Consider the following 24,872-nt stretch of genomic DNA (forward strand, 5'->3'; position numbering starts at 1 on the left):
TCAATATGGATTTGAGAGGTATAAACACAGACATTTAATCCATTCAGTACAAAAACAAAAAAGACCTTAAATGTTTTCAATAATCATACTGTTTATAGAAACATTGACATATTCTCAGTATGTTGTAGGATAAAGCAAATGAATAATTGAGAACTGGTATTTTTGTCATGAAAAAAAGGAGATACAGATATAAGACCAAACACTTAACACTTAAATCAAAACCTTGTATTCTTTTTTTTTTTTTTTTTTTTTTTTTTAGTACTGGAAATTGAACCCAGGGGTACTTTACCACTGAGCCCTTTTTGTTTATTTTGAGATAGGGTCTCACTAAATTGCTTAGGGCCTCATTTCTCTTTAAAAAATAATACATTGTTCTTCATTTTAAACAAATAAGTAATAAATAATGGAATTCTGGAAGATGCCTCTGCTTTGAAGTTCCATGAAAAGGTTTTCAAACTCTAGTTTACTAACTGTCCTTTCAATTCCTCCTTGTTCAATACCCAAAGAACATAAGTTATGTATGCCATTGTGTGTGTGTGTGTGTGTGTGTGTGTGTGTGTGAGAGAGAGAGAGAGAAAGACAAGAGTGGGGCATAGAGAAAGGAAGAGAGAGAAAAAGGGGAAGGTTTTAAATTAGACTATCTTTTACTCTGACAGTGGTCTTTATGGAAATTAGGTAGTTTAATTGATATCAGCATCCTTAGTTTCAATCTGCCTTGATAATAAAAATCCTTTCAAATTTTGAGTAAGAAAAATGAATAATTTTAGGTGCAAATACATGTTGTATATTATCAAAAGTTATACTGTGTTTTGCTGTGTGAAAATTATTATTCATAATAAGAAAAAAATGTCAAAAAATAATGAATAGATTTTATTTTGAATCATTATATGGAGTATTTGGTGATAGATAAAACAAAATTATATAATTTCATGCAATGTATATAAGGTAAAACATGTTATTCATATTGATTCTTTTTTTGAGGCCAATATAGTATAAGGTAAAATGTGGAAAATCTGCAAAATACAAAATGTATTTTCTTATTTTTGCAAATATAGACACTAGAAGGTTATACATCAAACTAATGAAACTGGTTACCTGTTGCAGATAAGTGAAAATGGGGTGAAAACATGGGGTGCAGGCTAGGGAAATCTCTGAGTATATATTTTTGTGTGGCCCGACTTTGGTGCCATGTTAATTTTGTACATCATTGAAAAATACATTAAATCAGTGAGAATAAAAAAGAGGCATCCCCTAAAATCGAATCGAAGACAAAACAATTGAGTTTTATTTCATTCAAAATAATAATCTGACAGAAAGTAAAAATAAATATAAATATTTCTAAGAACTTTTAGAAAATATTCCCTTGGCCTAAAGGCTAAAAAAACTGAAAACTAATGTTGAACTTTATCTAATATTGAATTTTATGTAACATTTTTCTCTTTGTTTATTTGTTCTAATTAGTTACACATGACAGCAGAATGCACTTCAACCTACTATACACACATGGAGCACAGATCTTCACTTCTCCAGCTGTACACAATGCAGAGTCACACCATATATGTAGTCAAATATGTACCTAGGGCATTGATGTCCAACCCATTCCACTGCCTTTCCTACCCCTATTTTCCCTCTCCTACCATCCCATCTTTTGCCATATTAAACTTCCTCCATTCTTCCCATACCCACACCCCCAATTATGGGTAAGCATCCACTTATCAGAGAAAACACATGGTCTTTGGTTTTTGGGTATTGTCTGACTTCACTTAGCATGATATTCTCCCACTCCATCTATTTACCTGCAAACGTCATAATTTTATTCTCTTTCATTGTTGAATAATATTCCAGTGTGTATATATACTACAGTTTCTTTATCCATGCATCTATTGAAGGGCACCTAGGTTGGTTTTATAGTTTAGTTATTGTGAATTTAGCTGCTATAAACTTTGATGTGTCTCTATCAATATAATAGGCTGATTTTAAGTCCTTTGGATATAGATCATGGAGAGGGATATCTCTGTCAGATGGTGGTTTCATTTCAAATATTCTAAGGAATCTTCATACTGTTTTCCATAGTGATCGCACCAATTTGCAGTGCCACCCGCAATGTAAAAGTGTACCTTTTTTCCATACCCTTACCAACACTTATTATTCTTTGTATTCTTGATAACTACCATTCTGACTGGTGTAATCTGAAATATTAGAGTAATTTTGATTTACATTTCTCTAATTACTAGAGAAGTTGAACATATTTTTCATATTTTGTTGATTGATTGTATATTTTCTGAGAAGTGTCTGTTCAGTTCCTTGGCCCATTTATTGATTGGGTTTATTTATTTATTTATTTATTTATTTATTTATTTATTTATTGGTGTTAAGTTTTTGAGTTCTTTGTTTATCCGGGAAATTAATGCTCTGATATGCAGGTAGTAAAGAAGGTTTCCCACTCTGTGGGCTCCCTCTTCCTGTTATTGATTGTTTCTATTGCTGAGAAGAAGCTTTTTAATTTGAATCCATCCCATTTATTAAATCACAAGAAATAAAATCAAGAATTAATAAATTGTATGGGTTCAAACTAAAAAGCTTCTTCTCAACAAAGGAAACATATTTATTCTTTATAGAGAAAAATTATGATAGAATATATGGAAAACATCATATTCCTGAGAGATTTTCAGGCAATTAGTATCATAGCTTTATTTAGGCCAAAGTCTCATCCTGTGTTTGCTTTGCTTCTCCATTTAAAATGTTTTACACATCTCCAGTTTCACTTCCAGCATTATCACTTTTAATTAATTGAAAAAAAAATTTTTTTGCTCTACTTTCTGTTTAGGCCAAGTCACTCTTTTGAGTAACCATTACTTTAAATTGTCATTCGAGTTTATTACTGACAATCACGAGGTGATGCAACTGCACAATGTGCTGTTTGTGTATGAATTTAATAACATATACAGAGATAAAACGCTGACATAATTTGAAAGAAGTGATGGAATTGTTCATCGATTGTGATGTCCACCTGTTATTCACATTTTGATTTGTGAATTTCAGTGCTAGTAACAAAGATTTACTTTATAGAATTTCTTATAATTGATACGTTATTGTAGTAAATTTTGAATTGTATTATTGCTAAGTTGATGATGTTTAACTTAAATATGCCAACTCTGTGAAACCTGTCTATATGGATACAAGCAATGTAAAGGAGACTATCCTTCGAAGTTATAATGTTGAAAACAATTATTGTAGATAGAAAAATATGTCAACTGAGCAGAGTGAAGATACTGATACATATCCGTGTAAATGAAACATTTATAAATAAAATTCCATTCTAAATCAGTTAGACAATCATACCCTAATTATCAAACAATATTGAGAATTTGCCATTCTATATGCATAGAAATAACAAAAAAAAAGGTAATATGGGGAGAGAATGTCTACATTACATTTTGCTGGCACACAATTTATGTAAGAATTAACAACAAATCCTAGAGGTAAAATCTTAGATTTCTCTAGAAAAAAAATTATGAATAAATAGTTTTATGATCTTCGCACGAAAATCTCTGAATCATCAAAAAACTAAACATAGAAATAAAAATTTAGACACTGCAGCATGAAAGACAAATTTGAAAATATAATGAAACACCTCTTTATTATGATACTTGTCTATTATAACAGACAGGATACTGGCTGAAGTTTCACTGATGAAAAAGGAAAAAAAGAAAAGTTATTAATAATGTAAGAATAGTCTAAATTATTATGGTAAAAAGAAACTCTTATTACTATGCAAGGGACACAAGAAATTTACAGAAAAAAATACAGATGACTAATCTTTGAATAGATTTTTAAGCCAACGAGTAAATCATAAGATACTAATATAAATAACAATGAGCTATTTTATCATCCAATTTGCAAAAATTAGGTAATAATAACTCAATTTAAGAGTATACATGGATACTGGCATTCTTATTCTCTGATAATTTGCAAAAAAAATTTTATAAAGTTTTCCTGAATAATTCTATAGAACTGTATTTTTTTTTACCCTGCAGACATTTTGCCTAGGCATTTAAAAATCAAGACATTTTTCACATAAATAACTATATATACCCCCTAAGACAAAATTATATTGTCAACTACAAATAATTAGTACTTCATCCTGTGATATCTTTTCATACTTAATAAACTTTTCTTCAAGCTAGTCTCTTTTCCATCTTCTTCTTTCTAAAGATGGTACATACTTTGTCAACACTGTCCTTCTCAAACATCTTATTATATATGTATGTATGTATGTATATATATATATATATATATATATATATATATATATATATATATATATACATACACTTTATCCAAGATAAACATTGAAAAAGATATGGATGATATTACATTGTAAAGAAAACATTATTTATCCAAAAGGGATTGTAATATGAAGAATACTCAAATATAGTGCAAGAATTTTTAAACAAATCTCAGATGTAAAATCCTATGTTTGTATTATAGTGTTTAATGAAGTTTAATGCAAAGCAGCCCTGAGAGAATCAGATCATTATTGCCTGTAATTAACAGTGGTGAGGTGGAAAAGTTACCTTTCTTTGTGTCTACATTTTTATTTGTAAAACAGGAATAATACAATCTGACACACATGATTTTTTAAGAGTGAGTGATATATAGAGAAGTATTAATCACTGAAACTTTTAAAATAAACAATTAATGTCTTAGTAGGTGTTTGTTACAGTATATGTGAACAAACTTTGCTGATATAAATGATACACATCTGTTTTAATTTGGAAGATTTTCAAGACATAGAAATATATTTTGAAGAAAAATTTAAGAAAGGCTTAGTAGCTTTATCACAGTGTCCTCATAAATCATTTTTATTTTGGTAATGTAAACCATTTTATGAAACTGGTCTCTAATGTGGACTTCTGTGAGAAATCAATATATCCATTTCCTTATTTATTTTCCAGCAATTGAGTGGCTTTTAAAACCCCCACAACAAATTTTACTAGTGTAGATTGTTGCATTTCCCTATTTTTATATTTTGAGTTATTCTTTTCTTATACACAGACCAAAAACCAATCATATCAATAGTATGTTTTTTTTTAATTTTTTATTGATTATTTAAAGCATTACATAGCTCATGATATATCATCTTTCATACATTAGACTCAAATTGTGTTTTGAACTCCCATTTTCACCCCAAATATAGATTGCAGAATCACATCTGTTACATATTCACATTTTTACATAATGCCATATTAGTGTCCGTTGTATTCTGCTACCTTTCCTATCCCCTACTACCCCCCTCCCCTCCCCTCCCCTCCCATCTTCCCTCTCTACCTCCCCTGCTGTTGTTCAATTCTCTCCCTTTTTTTTCCCTCCCCCTTGCCCCTCATAGCCTCTTATAATTTTATGTATCCTTGAAGGTCTCCTACCATTTCCATATGCTTTCCCTTCTCTCTCCGATTCTCTCCCCCCATTCGTCTTTGTTTCAATAGTATGTTAATGTCATATATTAAAATATGTGTTAATGTATTTTTAGTAGACTTAAAAATAAAATATTTAGAGAAAACTTTTCTTGAAGATTAAAAAAAATAAAAAGGGCTGGGAATGTGGCTCAGTGGTTAATCCCTTGGTTCAATCCCTGCATCCCTACCCCCCCAAAAAATTTATGTTTTGCCAAAAAAAACTTTACTAGAATTTTGGATAAGAGAACTTAGAAAATAAAATTTTACAAAAGCATCTGAAATTATCACATTTCCCTCAATCTGGACTAGCATGCACTCTGACATATTTATCTTGGTGACTCAACCAGTATAATCTATACTGAAAAGATACCCTTTTTTTCAGGGTGATTAGCACACAATTTGAGAAGGATGAATAAATCTATTGCATTTCAGAATATCTCCCAAATCATCCTTTCGCTCTAGACTATGTTGATATCTGAGGAACCCATTTTACATAGTTTACATATATGCATGCATCTATACATGGAAGGTTGACATTACTTAAAATAATTTTTTATACTCTTTTATTATTTCACTTTAGATATTTTCAACTCTCTACTGTATTTGTCAATGCAATGGATTTAAGAAATATTTCAGTTGTGTTCTACAGACTGCTGCTCACTACCTGCTACATTCTGTTCTAACTACAGATATACAAGAAAACAAAAACAAAATCAAATCCCTGGCTTCAAAATTCTTCCTATATCAGTGCAGATAGATTTACCTAAGTATGAAACTGAGTGACATAAGTCAAAACAGATTTTCTACAGGATATAATAGTAATAAAGGAAGTGGCAATCAACTACTTAAAGAGATGTTAGGAAAAGCTTTTTAGGTATTTCATTCACTACTTATCTGTGATCTTAATTAATGATCACACTCCCCTTGATCAAAGTCAAATAGACATAATATATCTAGACAGTGATCAGCCAGGTAATTGAACCAATGTTAACGAAAAATTCTGGGCACTGACTTCAGAGTCACTTACCCAACCGCCATTTGCCTACCTCTCTCTACTTTGATGGTTTTTCACATCTAGATTTATTATGTTGAAAACTGAGTGCTTCATATTCTAGTTCTAAACTTATTCCATTCTTTCTTCTGCCTCCGTAGATGATCTTCAGGAACCTCCCATCTTTGAAAGTATGCTTCAGTTCTCTGAGTTGTTCTTGTCCTGGTTATCCACAACCCTATGTCTCAGGGTCTTCAAGCACAGACTCTCTACCTTCTTGTCTCATATAATTATTCTTGTTTTGTTTTCATATCATTTATTCATGTGGTTCTTATTATTTATTTTATTCCTTATTTCTATTTTAGAGAATGCCTCTGAGATACCTATTTTTTAATTGGAATACATTTCTCTTTTCCTTACATTTTTGAATGATTAAAGACTTTCAGGTATATCATAGGCAACCACAGTATTTAAAACACTGTCAAAATTTCAAAATTAAATCAAGTTTATATACCTCAGGAGGCCTTACTATATACTTATCAACATGTTATTAAGAAATAGAGGAGAATAAACTTAGCTGTTTACTTTTAAGATAAAATTTGTTAGGGATATGATTTTATTAAACATAAAATAAAGTTGTACAAATAATAAAATTTTACACTGTATAAGTATCAGAAATGTTACCAAATACATCTGCAAAATTAAATCATGTGCAGCTCTGTTTCTTATAAGAAATTATGTTGGAGAACCAACATATCAAATAATTACCTTAAGTAAAAATACACAGAAATAAATATAGTGTTCTGTGTTAAAATCTCGATGAATTAGATATTTGATATTGAAACTGTAAAAATGAATATTGCTTCATAGAATGTATTCTCCTCAATCTAATTTCACTTTGATAATCATAGATATTACATTAATAGAATTTACAAAGTTTGTTATGCATAGTTTACTTCCTCTCCATTTATTGGAAACAAAAAGTTAAGTGACTCAGATCTCTTATTTCTCACATACAGAATGGAAATTATAACATAACAATTTTTTTTGAGGATTAAACTGGACAATGCATGTAAACTCTTTTTTTTGTAGCTATCCTTAGTTAATTTTTAATACTTTCTTATTTCTTAAAGAGCTTAGATACATGTTGGATATAGCTCCATCTATGTGTATGCATTAGTATACACACACATATAATATATGCACACATATAATATATACACACACACACACACATATATATATATAATGTACTTACACATGAATATACATGAAGTTTATATATACATATATATATTTATACACACTTTTTGGTAGATTCACATTTATAATTCATCAATATAAAAAGAAACAGGCAATATAGCTAATAAAATATTATAATATAAGAAATCTGTAACAACCCATATGAAGTGATATCTGATAGTCCATTTTAAAGTTAAGATTTCATTAATTTTCTAAATTCAATGGCATAAGGCATAATAATAAATTTAACTTAGCTAATATATTTGTCACATAATTAAGTTGAGGAAAACATAGAAACTTATCTATTTTACTACAATACAGTTTTTGCTAGTTAACTCTTTTTTAAGTTTAATGTGGTCTGTTCTGCAAAGTAATAGGATCAAGAAGAAACTGAATTTACAAAAATATTTTGTTTTAAAATTGCTCATTATTTAGCAATATTTACTAATATCACACTGTTCATCAGCTTGTGTCTTCCACCCAGGGATCACAGAGCAAAGCAAGTACAATTGTTTCATGAAATTTACACTTTATTGAGAGAATTTAAATAATTAGATACGGTATTAACATTCTATAGCAATATCTCCTGATGTTTCTGATGTGAAGATTAATATATCCCCTGCTAAGATTTTTTTTTTTTTGGAATTTGAATTTAGCTAGTTTCAAAAGTAAAAATCATGCAAATAAGTAGTTTTATGTTCATATGTCAGTCTTTAAGGATGATAGTTTTTCTCAATTAGAAATAGCTAACAAAATTCATTACTTATATCCTTATAACAATGTTTAGGGTAAAGTTTCCTTACTCCTATGCCATGCTTCGCTCTGTTTGTGTGTGTGTAGTGTGTGTGTGTGTGTGTGTGTGTGTGTGTGTGTGTGTGTGTTTGTAAGCAATGATCATTCTGCAAAGGTTGTCAGTTATATCTGGGGTAGAAATACAATAATACCTCTCTTCCATTATCCAAGTGAGTGTGCATTACATTCTATTTCTGCCACGTTTGGATTTTTACACTAAACTTCATCTGGACACATCACAAGGAGTGTCTAATGTGACATATGTTACACTTTTTGCTGTACTGAATTACTAATAATCAATTATAGCAACTAATTCCTTAAGACCCAAGGGAAAGTGAATGCAATTAGTCTCACATCCCAACAGTGCAGACTTGTCATCTACTGACGAAAGAAGGTGAGTATCGATTTCAAGAACCACCTAAATATTTATGGGGCACTTTCTCTTAAGTTCTAACAAAGATACAGGGATAAGTAAGATACAGAGTTTGACCTAAGCAGTTCAGAGACAGTTAAAGTTACACATTACAAACTAAAAGAATGTAAAAGGATGAAGAATGAGTACTGACTGAAAGATTGTGGAAAGATTGATTGTAAAGGGTATAATGTCAGTAGGTTTCCTCTAGAACAAGTATGATTTTAATGGCCACTATACTGGGGAACAAGTATCCCAGTTAACCAGACTTATCTATTGAAATGAAAAATTCTGAATTTAAGGAATATCTGTTGCTGACAGTGGGTTTGGGAAAGGTAGACTAATGAAGGAATACCACAAGGTGAGACTCTTACTTCACTCAGATGTAGACTAATCCCCTGTTAACATCTGCCATTAATTCAGTAATATTTGTCTGACTGTTAATTAATTACTGGAAAGACAATTAAGGAATGTGAAAATTATACATGGGAATATTTAAAACCTATTTCATTATATGCAAATTGGGCATATCAATAAACATTTTCAAGATTTTGGAAGAGTCAAGAAAGACTTTAACTCTGAGGATGTGGAGAATGAGAGATAATTAATATTAAATTGTCACTAAGGCCTTATAATAGCTAGCCACTGTTGGAACCGCTATCTGCTGCATTGTTCTCCAAGTAAAACTCAACTAAAATTCCATACCAAATGTTAATGTGCCTATGCTACCTTTGCCTAGCTCCCAGTAGGATTAATCCCTCTGTCCTGAGCTTATTTTACTATTACAGTATTTATAAAAATGTGGTAGAAACTGTGTGTACCTTCTCTTTCCCCAGCTTCATTTCATCCTTGGTTGACAGAACATGATTTTTCTTTACTAGAAAACAAATGTATCTTGCCCCAGGGGTGAGCCATGTTTGACCTAAACCAATAAGAGTTTTCCTCTTCTGTTTTGAATGATATTTGTTTCCCCTGGCTTCTTGTAGCTCAGGGATGCCCATATCACCCACTTCTTGCCAATAAAACATCAGAGAGAGAAATTCAGCTTGAGGCTTCCTAGAAATGTTTCTTTTCATTGAGGAATGAAGAGAACCTTTGCAGAAATTGAACTTTATTCTTTTACCTTCTTGCTTCTGCTTTTAAATGAACTACTGGTGCTTGAAGTTTCAACAGTCATCTTGGACCATGAGACATTAAGCATAAACAAGGCATATCAGCATGTCACTGATAGAAAAATTCTGGATCATTCTTGGTAAATCAAAACCTGAAACCAACTCTAGACTTCAAGTCTTTGGTGAGATATGTTCCCATTTACTAAAATTACTGACTAGTACAAAGAATAAGTATTATCTTTTTGCACTGTGTGCTCTTTGCTTTCTCTAATGCATTAAGTAATACTTAGAGACATTATTTTAGACTTTAAAAAATAAGGAGTGATAAGAGTATCAAAGTAGCGTGTCTGAAGTTGCACAGGTAAGAGGTTAATGTTGGTTGATTTAGATACAACTTGTTTCTTCCTCTCAATCTAAGACAGCTATGAATAGCCTCTAACTCTGCTCATAAAATAAATGGTTTATATTTTTCTTTTACCTTGGAACTGTATAAATAAATGATCAATGAATTTTATCAGGAAATATAGGTAACTAATTTAAAGGTAATTGTACAAGAAATATTCAAGGCAATCATTTGTCAAATATCTAAGTGTTTCCCTGTGTTGTTAGAAATAGTGAAGTTGGTCACGTGGTAAATTTTCAAGTAGTTCTTAATTATGATATGTGACAATTTGCTATTAGATTCTTAGTTCACACTCAAAGTTGTCTTTTCTGAAAAAAAATACATAATAGGAGAGTAAAAATAGGATTTGGTGCTTCTGACACATTTTCTTATTTACATTCCTTAATAATCATCAGTAATATCTATATCAAATTATGGCTCTTAGGGCTGGGGATGTGGCTCAAGCGGTAATGCGCTTACCTGACATGCGTGCGGCCCGGGTTCAATCCTCAGCACCACATACAAACAAAGATGTTGTGTCCGCCAAAAAACTAAAAAATAAATATTAAAATTCTCTCTCTCTTATGTCTCTCTCTCTCTCTCTCTCTCTCTCTCTCTCTCTCTCTCTCTCTCTCTCCCTCTCTCATTAAAAAAAATATGGCTCCCAGGAAATTGAAAATTTGTAACATTCTAATACAAAAAAATACTTTCCAAATGTTTCATGATTGTTGTTTACATTTTAAAATTTTACTGGAATATAATTTTGTACCTAAAAATAGATTTTGCTCATATGCTATAATCCACTTCTTTGGATTTATTTAAAATTAAAACAAAACTGTGATGTCTTAACAAACCTGCTGGTTTTAGTTGAACTGGATCTTAATAAATAAATGGAATACGTTGTATCATTGGAATTATATTCTTTGAGTATATATGGCAGTTTTCTTTTAATTTAATAATTAATATTTAATAATTTCCAAATTTGCTCTTTGTCAATTAGAACTCTATATGAATTATCAATATGTTTAGAAACTTCATTTTACTGATTTTTGAATACTGTCATAGTTTATCATTGTTACTTAATATAGTTCCTTACATTGGAATTCTTTTTTATTAAGAAATTCTTTATATATTTCTCATTTTATAAATAAACTGAAATTTTTTTCAGTAATAATGAAAATTTTCCAATTTTAATAATCAGCATTGAAATTAATACATGATATACATTTAAAAAATCGATTTGAATGTAGCATTTAGCCTTAAGGTATTTTGTTCCTCAACAAAGATTTTCTTGAGTGTACCACTTTATTTGTGCAAACATGTAATCATTGATAGTAAATCTTCAGGTTGGAGGTGAAAACAAAGCATATTTTTGGAAGTAGTTTTAGCTTTAGCTTACTACGAAGGTCTTCTGTTCTTATATAAGAGTAACTACACTTTTAAAAATTCAATTTATTTGTTAATATGGTGATATAAATTCATACTTAGAAAAATGTCACAACTTAAAAATAATCATTTTAAAAGTAGCTGTAACCTTATTTAAAAACAAAACATAAAAAGTCTATAATAGCTAAGGAAAATTAGTAGGAATTAAGAATTAAAAATTAAGGATAAACCATAATATTGGTAAAAATTCAGTTAATGTGTGGTTTGTTTTTAAGAATGCCTCCATTTATATATGGATATACAGTGCAATTATGGTTTTTTGAGTAACATATTTACTATTAATATGCCTAAATTAATGGTAAAATTATTTTGAGAAACAAAACTCTATTGTAATTTTTAAAAGATGAAAATATCTATGAATTGGAAGTAAGTATATTTCTTTCGTTGACAATTTTAAGAACAAAATTGTATGGGAATGAATTTGAAATAATCATTATTTATTTCAAATACTGATGCTTTTATTATGCAGCACAAATTGATCCTTTTTAATATTGTATGTATATTTATGTGTTGTACATGAAAAATGAATATATTAAATGCCTATCACACATATTGTGTATTTATAATTAAATGTATTTAAATTAACATAAGATGAGAAAGGTCTCTCTCTGTCTCTCTAATTGGGTTAACAGGGTTTTATATGAGTGTTTATGTGTTTGTGCATATGTGTGTCTGTCTAGAGAGGACATCTCAGTGTGTCCTTTAAAAAATTTATATAAGCCACAAAACCTTGAATAGTTAATATTTCCCAATTTTTCCTTTTTTATGTTGGAGAGTAAAATACTAACAAAAAATTCTTAAAAGGATCGCAAATGTATCAGTGGTTTAATGAATATGTTTTAGTACTAGGATAAAATTCATTGTCGCATACAAATTAGCATTTGTCTACCAATCAGCAGTTAATGGGGTTATAAATCTGATAGTTGTTGTGATTGCTTCACATCTTGTTAAACCATTAATAAGGATTCATATAATGTAGTAGAAAATTAAGCTTTTTTGTTTATAGAGGCTATCACTTGGAAAATAATAATAGATCTGTTCATTAAATGACCCAAAAAAGCAATATTTTAGACACAAATTGGAACATTCTTATTATTAGCTACAACCAAGTAAATTCTGTATGGAGGAAGTAAAATATCACATGTCTTTCCATTGCATGTTGATTCTCATGGTTACACTTCTGGTTTTACATTAGAAGTCTACAAATATCATTCAGTACTTCCCAGAGGGAAGAAGAATGGATGGGCACTAATAATATTATTTGAAAAATCATTTATCTGGATACTAGTCAGGATATTTTGAGATGTAAATGAAAAAAGCCAGTTCCAAGTGAAAATTAATTTTGTTATATAAGTAGTCCAGAGAGAGAAGAGACTTCAGCTACACTGGATTCCATGGCTCAATGAAGGTGTAGACCCCATACAGAGTCTTCCTATTTTCCCTATTGTTCAGTGTTTCCTATCCTTAGTGTTGGTTTTCTTCTCAGGTCAATATAAGAGATCACATCAAGAAAGGAAAATCCTATGTACAGTGAAGCAGTCATCTCAGGAGATTCCTGGTATACCATCTGACACATCACATTGGCTAGTTCATGTGTATGTCTCTTCTAAAGATATCATTAGAAAAGGAGATGGAATTAATGATTGGCTTAGACCCAACAGCTGGGGTGTGATGATGGTGAGAAAGTCAATATTAATATTCAGTAAAATCCATCTTTACACTTTTCATTTTATTAGCCATAAATGATGAATGTTTAATTTATGGACCCTCTATCCATTCATTTTGATTTTGATATTTCTTTTATTTCAGAATCAACCTAGGAAATAAATAGAATGGTTTACTGAATCATATTCTCCTAATATAAACATAGTATTAGAAATTTTTCTCAATGTTTTAAATGTAGGGGCTTCAGATTCTGAGGAAAAACAATGAGCAATGTATACTAGAGGGAGGATTTGAAGTCCTGAATGACATAGTAGCATGTACAAGGTCTTCTTAGACTTTCTTTATTTTGTATGACACACCATGAAAAAATCACAAATTTATATTTTCATGGCATAAAATAAATTAACCTAATCTTACACAGCTGACATAAAAAATTTGGTATGCATATCATATACACAGAAGTAAAATTTCTTTTTTTCTATTCTATTGCTGTACATTTGGTATAATTTCACAATTTTTCATTGAAAAAACACTATAAAACAGCTTTAGATACAGATCTAATTTTTCAGTATTTTCATAGGGGATGCTGAAAACACCTACATTTTTATAAAGTCCAAACCACAATTTTCCTTTAAAATAAATTGCTTGAAAAACTTTGGTAACTCTGAGGCAGTAGAATCCTTTCCTTTTGTATTAACTGAGAAATATGTGACACACATATGGCTCTTTTGTTGTGGTGGTCAGATGACTCATGTCCAAATTTAAGTGTGAACCATAATTACTGAAAAAAAAATAGAGCTTGCAAAACATATTTTATTCAATTTAACATTTCATTGATTTATATTTTCTATGATTTAGTTATTTCTAAAAATATCATATTATTTTTAATAAAAATAATGCAAATAGACTCATAATTTCATGTTAGAAGGTGTACATATATATATAAAGACATATATTTTATATTTTTAAAAATATGCTGATAACTTATTATTCTTAGTGTGCATAAGAAATAAGAATTACACAAATATTTGCAATTATTATCTGTAGTTAATTTGAATAGCTCTTCTAGTGAACTAGTCTATAACTGTTTGAATCTGAATTATAAGTGCATTTACAGGGCAGATAATTTTATTAAAATTAAATTTATTTAGTATGACCGGGTACAGTGGTGCACACCTGTTATCTCAGCAACTTGGGAAGTTGAGACAGAAGAATCATAAGACAGAATAATCATTTGAGGCCAGTCTGAACAACTTAGCAAGACCCTGTCTCAAAATTAAAAGTAAAAGGTACTGGGAATGTGGCTCTGTGATCAACTGTCTCTGGGTTCAATTCCCAGCACTGCAATAATAAATAAACAAACAAACAAGCAAATATATAAATATATAATCACAAATATATGTACATCCATATGTGTGTACATGTATACACACACACACACACACACACACACACACATATATATATATATATATATATATATATATATATATATATATAGTATGATACTTGGGAGTTAATTACATGGGTGACAAGCTTTTTCAAGAACACAAACCCTCATAGAAGCAAAATCCAAATTAGAATTTCTTTTGCTCTCTTCATGGTGATTCATTAGCCAATAAGCACAGTCATGGATAGAGACTTGTGAGGGACAGATACAAAAATACTTGTGAATTTATTCATCTTATAATTAACACAATCTAAATAAACATCTTTTTAATTTGTCAAGTTCCAACAAAGTTTGAGTCTCATTTTTTTACTAAGATTTACCATAATCTATCATAATTTGTTTTGATATAACTATATTGAGGAGATGCTTCTACAGCTATCTACAACATACAATTTTAAAAACTGAGTCTAATCCAAAAGCTTCTTTTTTCTAAATATAATTTTATCCTGAATATATTTTTTACAGTAGTTCTTTGTAGGTCATGGCTAGAAATTCTGACCAAATAGTAACTGCCTTTGTTGAGACAATGAAACAAAAATGATGTATATTTTAAATGAAATATCACAAGAAATAGTGAAGAAATGTTTTCTTGCCTTCCTCTCTTTCCCTTCAATCCTTGTCTGTCTGTCCTTTGTTGAGCAAATTATATTATGGGCATGTATGAATAAGTCACATGAATCCCACTATAACATATAATTTAATGTGCTAATAAAAACCCTAGACAAATTTTCCTTTAAGCATGACATAGATATCTAAAGAGTAAAACAAAAATAGCTATCTAACACTAAGATCAGCAATAATATTCTGAATCTTCTCTTGTGCAAATGTCTGCTTTGTTCCATTTCTTGATGAATGGAAACATAATACAGGTCAATGGTTGAAATTTTGGAAAATATGGGGAGAAAAAGATAAAAATATTTTGTAATCTTATCATCTAGAAAAGAATCATATTCCAAATATAGGATAGGTCATTTTGGATTGCAACATGTATTTTTTCACTTAACACTTAAATACCCTTCCACAAATATATTTTAAAATATTTTAATTTTTAATGCTCACAGAAAAGTAAGCCATTAGTGGAAGATGAAAAAATAGAGGAAGGTTTCTAAGGAGTATCTGAAACATTGTACTTGTGAACACATCACTGAATTCCAAATGAGCAGACCTGGCTAAACTTGAGTACTTACTTGTGGTTATGAGCATTGGACCTGTGTGGTAGAGCCTCACAAGCTCACCTGTAACATCACATTAGTTTCCTTGCCTTCCTTGCATAGATGATTGCAGAGATAAAACATTAAAGAGCTTTGTGAACAATTTTTATACCTTAGAGTCCTCTTTTTTTTTTTTTTTACTTTGAGGCTGATAATTAAGAAATGGAATAAAGACTGAGTGTAATAGTGCTGGTTTCACAAACAAAACTTGAGTATTGACATGTGCAAACAGACAACTTACATTCTATCCCTGTTTTAGAAAAGTTTTGTTTTAGAAAAGTGACTTTGACTTAATAGTGTGGCTTGCTGCCAGAATCATCCCTGATTATGCATATGCTAAAAAGGCCCTACACCACAGGGCACAATGGGAGCACACCTGTAAATCCCAGCCACCTGGGAGCCTGAGGCAGGAGGATCACAAGTTTGAGATCATCGTAGGTCATTTATTAAGACCTTCTATCAAAATCAAAAAGCGCTGGGATGTAGTTCAGTTGTGGAGTGTCCCTGAGTTCAATCCCCAGTATCAAAAAAATGAAAAACAAACAAACAAAAAATGTAACATCTACAAAATCTTAAACTTCTGTACCTTTGCAATGTGGTGTGGAAAGAGATACAAATAGGTAGGTAGATGAAAATTACATTATGTGAGTGCATGTGTGTAAAGTGTGTGTATATGTGTTTATGTGTGTGTGTGTGTGTCTGTGTGTGAACTTTTTGAGATACTCATTAGGAAATGTAAAAAGAAATGAAAGAAGAAAAGGAACAAAGAGAATAGGTTGGTGAAGCCTAAAAATCATTTATTAAAAAAAATAAGCACCTTTAAAGTTTTAGGTCCATTGAGGGAAGGAAAAGAAGGTGCTGTGTACCACTGTCTTTGACATTGGCTCTCATCATATATATCAATATAACTATAATGATATGAGGTTTAAATATTAATAGATAACTGTAGTATCTTCAGTACAAAATAGTTGTAGTGATGGACCAAAACAAGACAGTAATAATGAGTTTTCCTCATTATTACTATAATGAAATAAGGAAGGAGAAGGATTACAATTGAATAAGTTCATAGGTTATAGAGATTTATTTCATCACTTTATTCAGTGAAAAAAAATCTCCATGTGTTTGAATCATATTATACACATTCCTCACCTCAGAGATAATAGGATCTATGTATTAAAACAAAGCTGTAATAGGCAAAGACAACAATTTAATTTTCTACATATAGACATTACAGATAATGGCACAAACATCCTATAAATATATCAGTTAAATGATCTAATGGCTTTTCAAGAAAGATAAGCTGCATTATGTGTCATAAAAACTATTAATCCAAGAGAATTTCTCATATTTGGGGATAGAAAGAAATTAGCTCTTAGTTTTCATATAATAATCACTAATATTTATTCAGTAATAATTTTAATACTTTATTTTTGCATATTATTTACATTTTGCATTTTATTGATTCATTTTTGTGAATATTTATTTTTTAGGTAGAGTCAGACACAATACATTCATTTTATTTATTTATTTTTATGTGGTGCTGAGGATCGAACACAGGGCCTCACACATTCTAGGCAAGCATTCAACCACTAAACTACAACCCTAGCCCTATTGATTCATTTTATATTTTATTTTATTACTAGTAGTTGTGTGTGTGTGTGTGTGTGTGTGTATATATACATTTATATACATATAAAACTAAATTTTATGCAGCACAGAATATTAATGGAGACAAACTCTGACCTATGTATTTTAGAAATAATAACTCAATCCATTCTCTCAAAATTCTAAGATGTGGAATCTAATAGTTTCTTTTTCCAGATGAAGAAAATAAAGTTGAAAGGCCTTAAATGTCCTTCCTGAGGTCACACAGATAATGTCTATGAAAGGAAGAGTTAGACATGTATTCAGGAAGTCTGGCTCTGAAGATTTGTTCTTAAACACTATGATGATACACTCTTTTGCTTAGGTAGAAAAGAGGAAGACACAAGAATCAAGGACAAAGGGACTGGGGATGGCCTAATTATTATAGTTAAAGTGGACACAGTCCTTATTTGTGTCATAACTTGGGAAAATTATGCAAAAGTGACTTTGACTAATTGAATGAGAGGGCAATTTGTGTAGAGTAGGGAGTATATTTTATTCATCTTTATATATGTGGCTTTACATTAGGCTGGTGTATAGTTGAATCTCAGTAAATAATTGCTAAATAAAGATAATTATGGCAGAGCTGAATAAAAATGATAAGAAGAACAAAGAGACCAGAGATTTCAAAAATTGATTTTATGGGTACTACATAAATAGGTATGTATGTTTTTATGTTTTTATGTATCTGTTAAATAAGTTTAAATTAAGAAGATTTTTATTGCAGAAATGACACTTTCTTTTTAGAATGTACTGTAAAATCAATAATTAAAAATTGCTTTTAGAATAATAATGGTGAGAATAATGATGAGGATTGCACCATTGTTAAAAGTTGAAAATATCAAGTGAATTGAGACATGATTAATATCTGTGCAATGTCTATTATTAAGAATGGACAATGTTTGACTCTTATAAAAAAGTAAATATAACTAAAAAACAAACTATATACATGAAAACAAAATATGCCCAATAATGTTCAGTAAGTAATAGAAAACCAAGCACCCTTACAAAAATTCTTATTACCTTTAATTTTTTTCCATTCACAATTTATTTCCTTTAACATAGACACTGGTCTTCAGTACCTGTCAAACTCAGGATATTTAGTGAAAACCAGCAGCAGGCTATTATGACAGATTGATATAATTCTGACTTTGTATTTCTCAAGTTGTGTGATCTTGGACGAATCATTTTACCTCCCCGGGTATAGTTTGCTGATGTCTAAGTCAGTAAATTGTATCAAACACTGTTTTGTAAGGTTACTTCTAGTTCTAAATTTTATGATTGTCATAGAAATATCAGATTACCAATACTAAAAAGAATATAAGGAATATCTTTATTGAGAGAAAGTAATACAGAGGGAAAAAAATAAAAGTGGATAATTCTTGGTTGCATAAAAGAACAGAGTATTTTTTTTTGTTTTCTATTACAAATGATTTATAAGCCATTAAGTAAGGCTGAGGAGATGCACATTCAATTTTATTTTACTCCTTAATCCAAAGAAGGCTGCAGGCTCCAGGCAACTGCTGCATTAGTATTTTGCAGGCACCCTAGAAGCCCGGACCTCTTTTAAAATCCTGTTTTCTCAGTGCTAAATAGTCACTTATCATGAAGTCATGGTGTTTCCACCAGGCAAAAGAAATAATGTCATGTCAATTTACAACCTTTAGAAATGCACTTCTAAATTAAATGGCAAAATATGCTAATGCTATGTTAATCCTGCAACTTTAAAAATAGAAAAGTCAAGACCTATAGAAGTTATGGTTTTCATTATTATCATTAACATGACTGTGTCACAAATCCTAGAATAAATTATTTTTCCATCTAAATTGTAATCGAAAATATTGCATGTATCCAACTTAATTTAGCTTCATTAGAGGAGTTTTCTCTTGCATTTCATGCATTTTGTATGTTATAATCACATCCTTGACTTTATTTAAAAATTTAGTTCATGGTTATATATGCCATCAATGATCAACATGCTAATTATAAACAACATGATATACTAGATAATATATATCATTTATATATGAGTGTTGTCAAAATTGTACATACTGAAGAATAAGGGTGTTTTTTTTCTCCAATAAGAAAGTTTTAGTTATGCTGGGCATGTTGGCAACATACCTATAAAATCTCAGAGACTCTGGAAGCTGAGGCAGAAGGATCACAAATTTGAGGGCAGCTTCTGAAAATCTGCAACATCCTCAGAAACTTAATGAGAGTCTGTTTCAAAATAAAAGAAGAAGGCTGGGGATGAAGCTCCATGTTAAAGTAACCCTGAGTTGTTTAATTCACAGTAAAAAAAAGTTACTATTCTTGTTAAATATTTTTTGTATTTGACTCTGTCTCATCTGATCATTTAGTTTCTCCTCCTTCCTTCCTTGGTTGCTCAGCCAGTTCTTCATCATTCTATTTTAATCACCTTTTCTTATCAGAACTGGCCTTCTCTATTACATAATTTCTTATAGTTTGTTAGATTATGAATTTCTGAATCTATTTAAGTAGAAGTAGAATATTAAAGTCAGAAAATTTAGATATCAGAATCTCCTGAAGTCTAAAGCACAGAAGTTTTGGAGATGATTTCCAGGAATAAGCTATTATATTAAGGAATAGGTCTTCATGTTATTGCAATGGATGTCTCTTGTTAAGAACCATTTTTTGACACTTCCACATTAGATTTCTTATTACTATTATGTCATTATCATCAAAGTGTTAATGAGAAATAAATACAACACATTGCCTATTTTCAATTATACTAGAATTTTTAGAATACATTGAGGATTTTAATCCAAGAGAATGAATTATAGGAGAATTTCATTCAGAAAAAATAGAAAGTAACTTCAGCATAGGAACTAGATTGATATTCATGTGGTCAAGTAATAATCAAATCTTTTCAATTAATGTGAGCAGTTAAATTTTAAAACCATAACTATAACCACAGTATAACAACATGTTAGCAAATCCCAAAATGCATTTCAGTGGAGGAGATCTGTGTATGTTTCATATGGAGAAGGCAGACATGATGGGAAGGAAGAAGTGTGTCAGAAATGTTGGATAAAATTTCTTACTCTGGTATGGTGGCTTAGTGAGATTTATTAGGTTATTTATAGTCACAGTTATTCAGATCCCTTATAAGCAAAAGAATAGTTATAATAATATCTGAAAATTGTTCAGAAAATTGAATCTGACTATATGAAATTGTCTAGGAAGTCCAATTTGACTTATTTGTAAAAATATTAATGCAATTAAGGGTGAAATTAGATGTAGAGAGTTATATATCTAACATTTCCTCTGTTGTTTATTGTGTTTATTCAATTTAATTAAACTTTTTCTCCACATATAGAAAAATACATTATACTTTTTGATAAGAAGGGATACCTGATATTTATACTCAGACACCTATAACATGGTGAAATAAATACAGAACTAGAATCAAAAATTAATTGAAATATCAACTTCTCTGAATCTCAATTCCTATACCTTAAATATTTTTTTATTTTTCTATCTTTGAAATTTTAATTTTTCTACCTTGCAAAAATTAGTTTTGAGAAACTATCAACAAGCGGGGAAGAAAATATTAATTAAATTATCACAGCAATAAAAAATCAAGTTTAGTACTAGAAAAATATTAAAAGGTGAAATTTGACTAATCAAGGAATTAGAAAGAGGCATTGGTGTATAATTATAATGTACTCATAAAAAAATCTGAAGAAGAAAAGAAGGATACTGGCAGAAGTGGGCTATCTTGCTAATGTTCTCTGGGTTCATCTCCCCACAGACACACCAAGTCAAACAGCTCCTCATGCACCAAATGACCTTTAGAAGAGCTAAGGAAATAGGTGAGAGACCATAGTAGCAACTTCTAGTATAAAAAAAGGAAAAAACATACTAAAGAAAGCAGGAAGGAAAGCATTGCTCTGTTACCCCTTCCTCTATATCGGAGCAACCCATTGTGAAGATATGTACCACTTGGAGGAGAATGAGAGAATTTGTCCAGGCCTTAGATTTGGAATAGTGTCAGGCTGGCCATGGTGAAACAATTGTGCTGGATAAAGCTCTATGACCTCTACTGCCAGGCCTATAGTACTGAGCCCCCAGAACTGTGTTGGAACAGATAACTGACTTCCTACACCATCCATCCAGAAGCAGACCTGGGAAGATCCCTCCACTCAAAGGGGAGTAGGGTACAAAAGCTAGTAGAGAAAAAAGGCCCTGTATACATGTCAGAGTTCAAAATCCAGGCTTTTAGAATGGCCCCAGCATCAGGGAGAGACTTGTATGTAAGTGGAACCAACTTGAGTTCCACTCTGTATCATTGCAGCCTTGTAATGGGTCTGGGACAAGTTCATCCTCCTCCTGATAAACTGTATTTATCTTTTCAGCTGTGAGATTCAGGTGCAACCCAGGTTAGCATGCAGCAGGCATCTGCTTCAATGCTGCCCAACCTCAGGAATCAACATAATATATGATCCCTTCACTTTGTATAGGATAGGGCGTAAGCCCAAGACTTTTCTGTGGAATTTATTACAGGCTGATATAACCTATTATAGACAGATCCTAAAAGCCAGTATCACAGGCCTGCTTGATGTCAGAGTCTCTGGAACAACGCCAGTTTGAGAGGAAAACCTATGACCATCATCTTCAGACTTTTATTCCAGACACCATTACTCCTGGCTGGTTAAGGTGATTTGGGGCCATGGATTCTTATCAGACATAGGCAATCTGTGGCAGTCTGTACCTTCCTTCTATCCCAGTATAGTAATAGTCTTGGTCAGCTATGTGCTGACTAAGGTTATGACACAGTTTGATGATGTTTGTGGATACAAGCATGATGTAAGAGCCTGGGGTGATCCATTTATGTTGACTCTGCCCATAGCTAGGCAGAGTCCTTCAATGCCTGACCACTGGTCAATAACTGTGTACATGGCAGCTGAGCCTAACCCAACCCCAGGAAAAGGCTTGTAGGGAAAGACTATTCTTTCTAGGTATTTTCCTGGTTCATTCTGAACAAAATACCCAGAATGTATTTGGGATAATCCTGGACTTAAATGTCTGTCTTCTAGTATTGAAACAGTGAAAAAGTACTAATAGCGGACTGGCAAACTTAAGCCTGAGTAACATCTAGTGTTGAATAGTGCAAGTGACAACAGGCTTCAAGAATAAGTAAGCCTACTTAGAATTTCTAAAAAGAAAAGAAAAAAAGGCACAAGCATAATCATGTTAAAAAAAACTGGAATAAGTAAGTAATCTTTCAATATTCAGGTGCCATCACATGCCAACAAGCATCAAGAGCTCTCAGGAAACCATGACATCACCTAATACTCAAAACAATGGGCCAGAAATTGACCATACAATAATTAACATGGGAAAACTCTTACAGAATTTAAAACAGTTACTTTAAGGAAATGCAATGAGCTTGAAGTAAACATTAAGAAATATTTAAATACCCTAACATTGAAATTTAGCAAAGATATGAAAGCAATTAAAAAAACAATCAAATGGAAATGCTTGAACAGAAAAATAACTGCAAAAATAAAATCATTTTGAAGGCATCAATACAGGATAGATCAAGCAGAAGAAAGAATTAGTAAATTCAAATGCAAATTATTTGAAAACACACAGGTGGAGGAGAAAAAAAAAGAATGAGGAGAAATGAAAAAAGCTTATGCAACCCAGGTGCAGTGATGCATGACTGTAAACCTTCCTACTGAGCAAGTAATAGTAGGAGAAACACAAGGTCACAGCCAGTCTGGATAACTGTCAAAATTAAATAAAAGGTATGCAATATAGCTAAGTGTTACAGTGATGCTTAGTAAGGCTCTGGATTAAATCTTTAGTAACACACACACATACACACACACACACACACACCACACCACACACAAACACACACAAAACCAAAAAGGAAAGCCTACACAAACTTTTGGTCTGTTTTAATAAAACAAATGTTTGGGCAATTAGGATTCAGGAATCATTTGGGAATGCCAAATGGATGGAAAACTTATTCAAATAAATAATGCCAGAATACTTCTAAAAGGTAGAGAAAGATATAGGTATGTAGGTAAAGGAATGTCAAAAGTCACCAGCCAGATTTAAATCATCAAAGTCTACACACATGCTCTTCCTTCCTGTTTGGGGGAGAAAAAGGGAGAGAGAAGGGAAAGCATATGGAAATGGTAGGAGACCTTCAATGATACACAAAATTATAAGAGGTTGTGAGGGGCAAGGGGGAGGGAAAAAAAGGGGGAGAGAATTGAACAACAGCAGAGGAGGTAGAGAGGGAAGATGGGAGGGGAGGGGAAGGGAAGGGGGATAGTAGGGGATAGGAACGGTAGCAGAATACAACAGTCACTAATATGCCATTATGTAAAAATGTGAGTGTGTAACAGATGTGATTCTGCAATCTGTATTTGGGGTAAAAATGTGCCAATGTCTTGGCTGGGCACAAGATCACGAGCCACCACACACCTTGTAGATTCAAACAGCAATTCTTTATTCCCGAACTCACACCGGCTTCTACAAACACGTTCTGGGGCAATCCCAGTTCTGCTGCCGCCCAATTCACCTACTCCACGAGGCTTTTTTCCCAAAACACTTTCTGAATCTCCCGAGAACTCAACGGGAATTCAAGCAGCAGAAATGCCCTATTCCCAGCAGCAATAATCTTCAACATCGAACTTCCCTAAAACCCATATTGTCTTAAACTGGGAACGCCTTAAACTTGTCTTAAACCGGGAATGCCCTAAACCCAAGGAGGGGGATACTTCCTCAAACCTGCAGGATACACCCTAATCCTGGATCCACCCTCGTCCTTGAGCAGGGTCACCTTTCTCAAACACACAAGCAAGGTCAACAGCGAAATTCCAAGGCAAGTCCATTTAACATGGGGTACGCTGGCAAGGAAATTTCCATGCGTCATTCCTACTTGGCAATGGCCCTCAGCAAAAATGGGAGTTCAAAACCCAATTGAGTCAAATGTATGAAAGATGATATATCATGAGCTCTGTAATGTTTTGCACAATCAATTAAAAAAAAAGTCTACACACAGCACCTTATAATCAGGCACTCA

The sequence above is a fragment of the Spermophilus citellus genome, assembly GCF_964194105.1.
Source record: "Spermophilus citellus genome assembly, chromosome: 9".
Classification (NCBI taxonomy): Eukaryota; Metazoa; Chordata; class Mammalia; order Rodentia; family Sciuridae; genus Spermophilus; species Spermophilus citellus.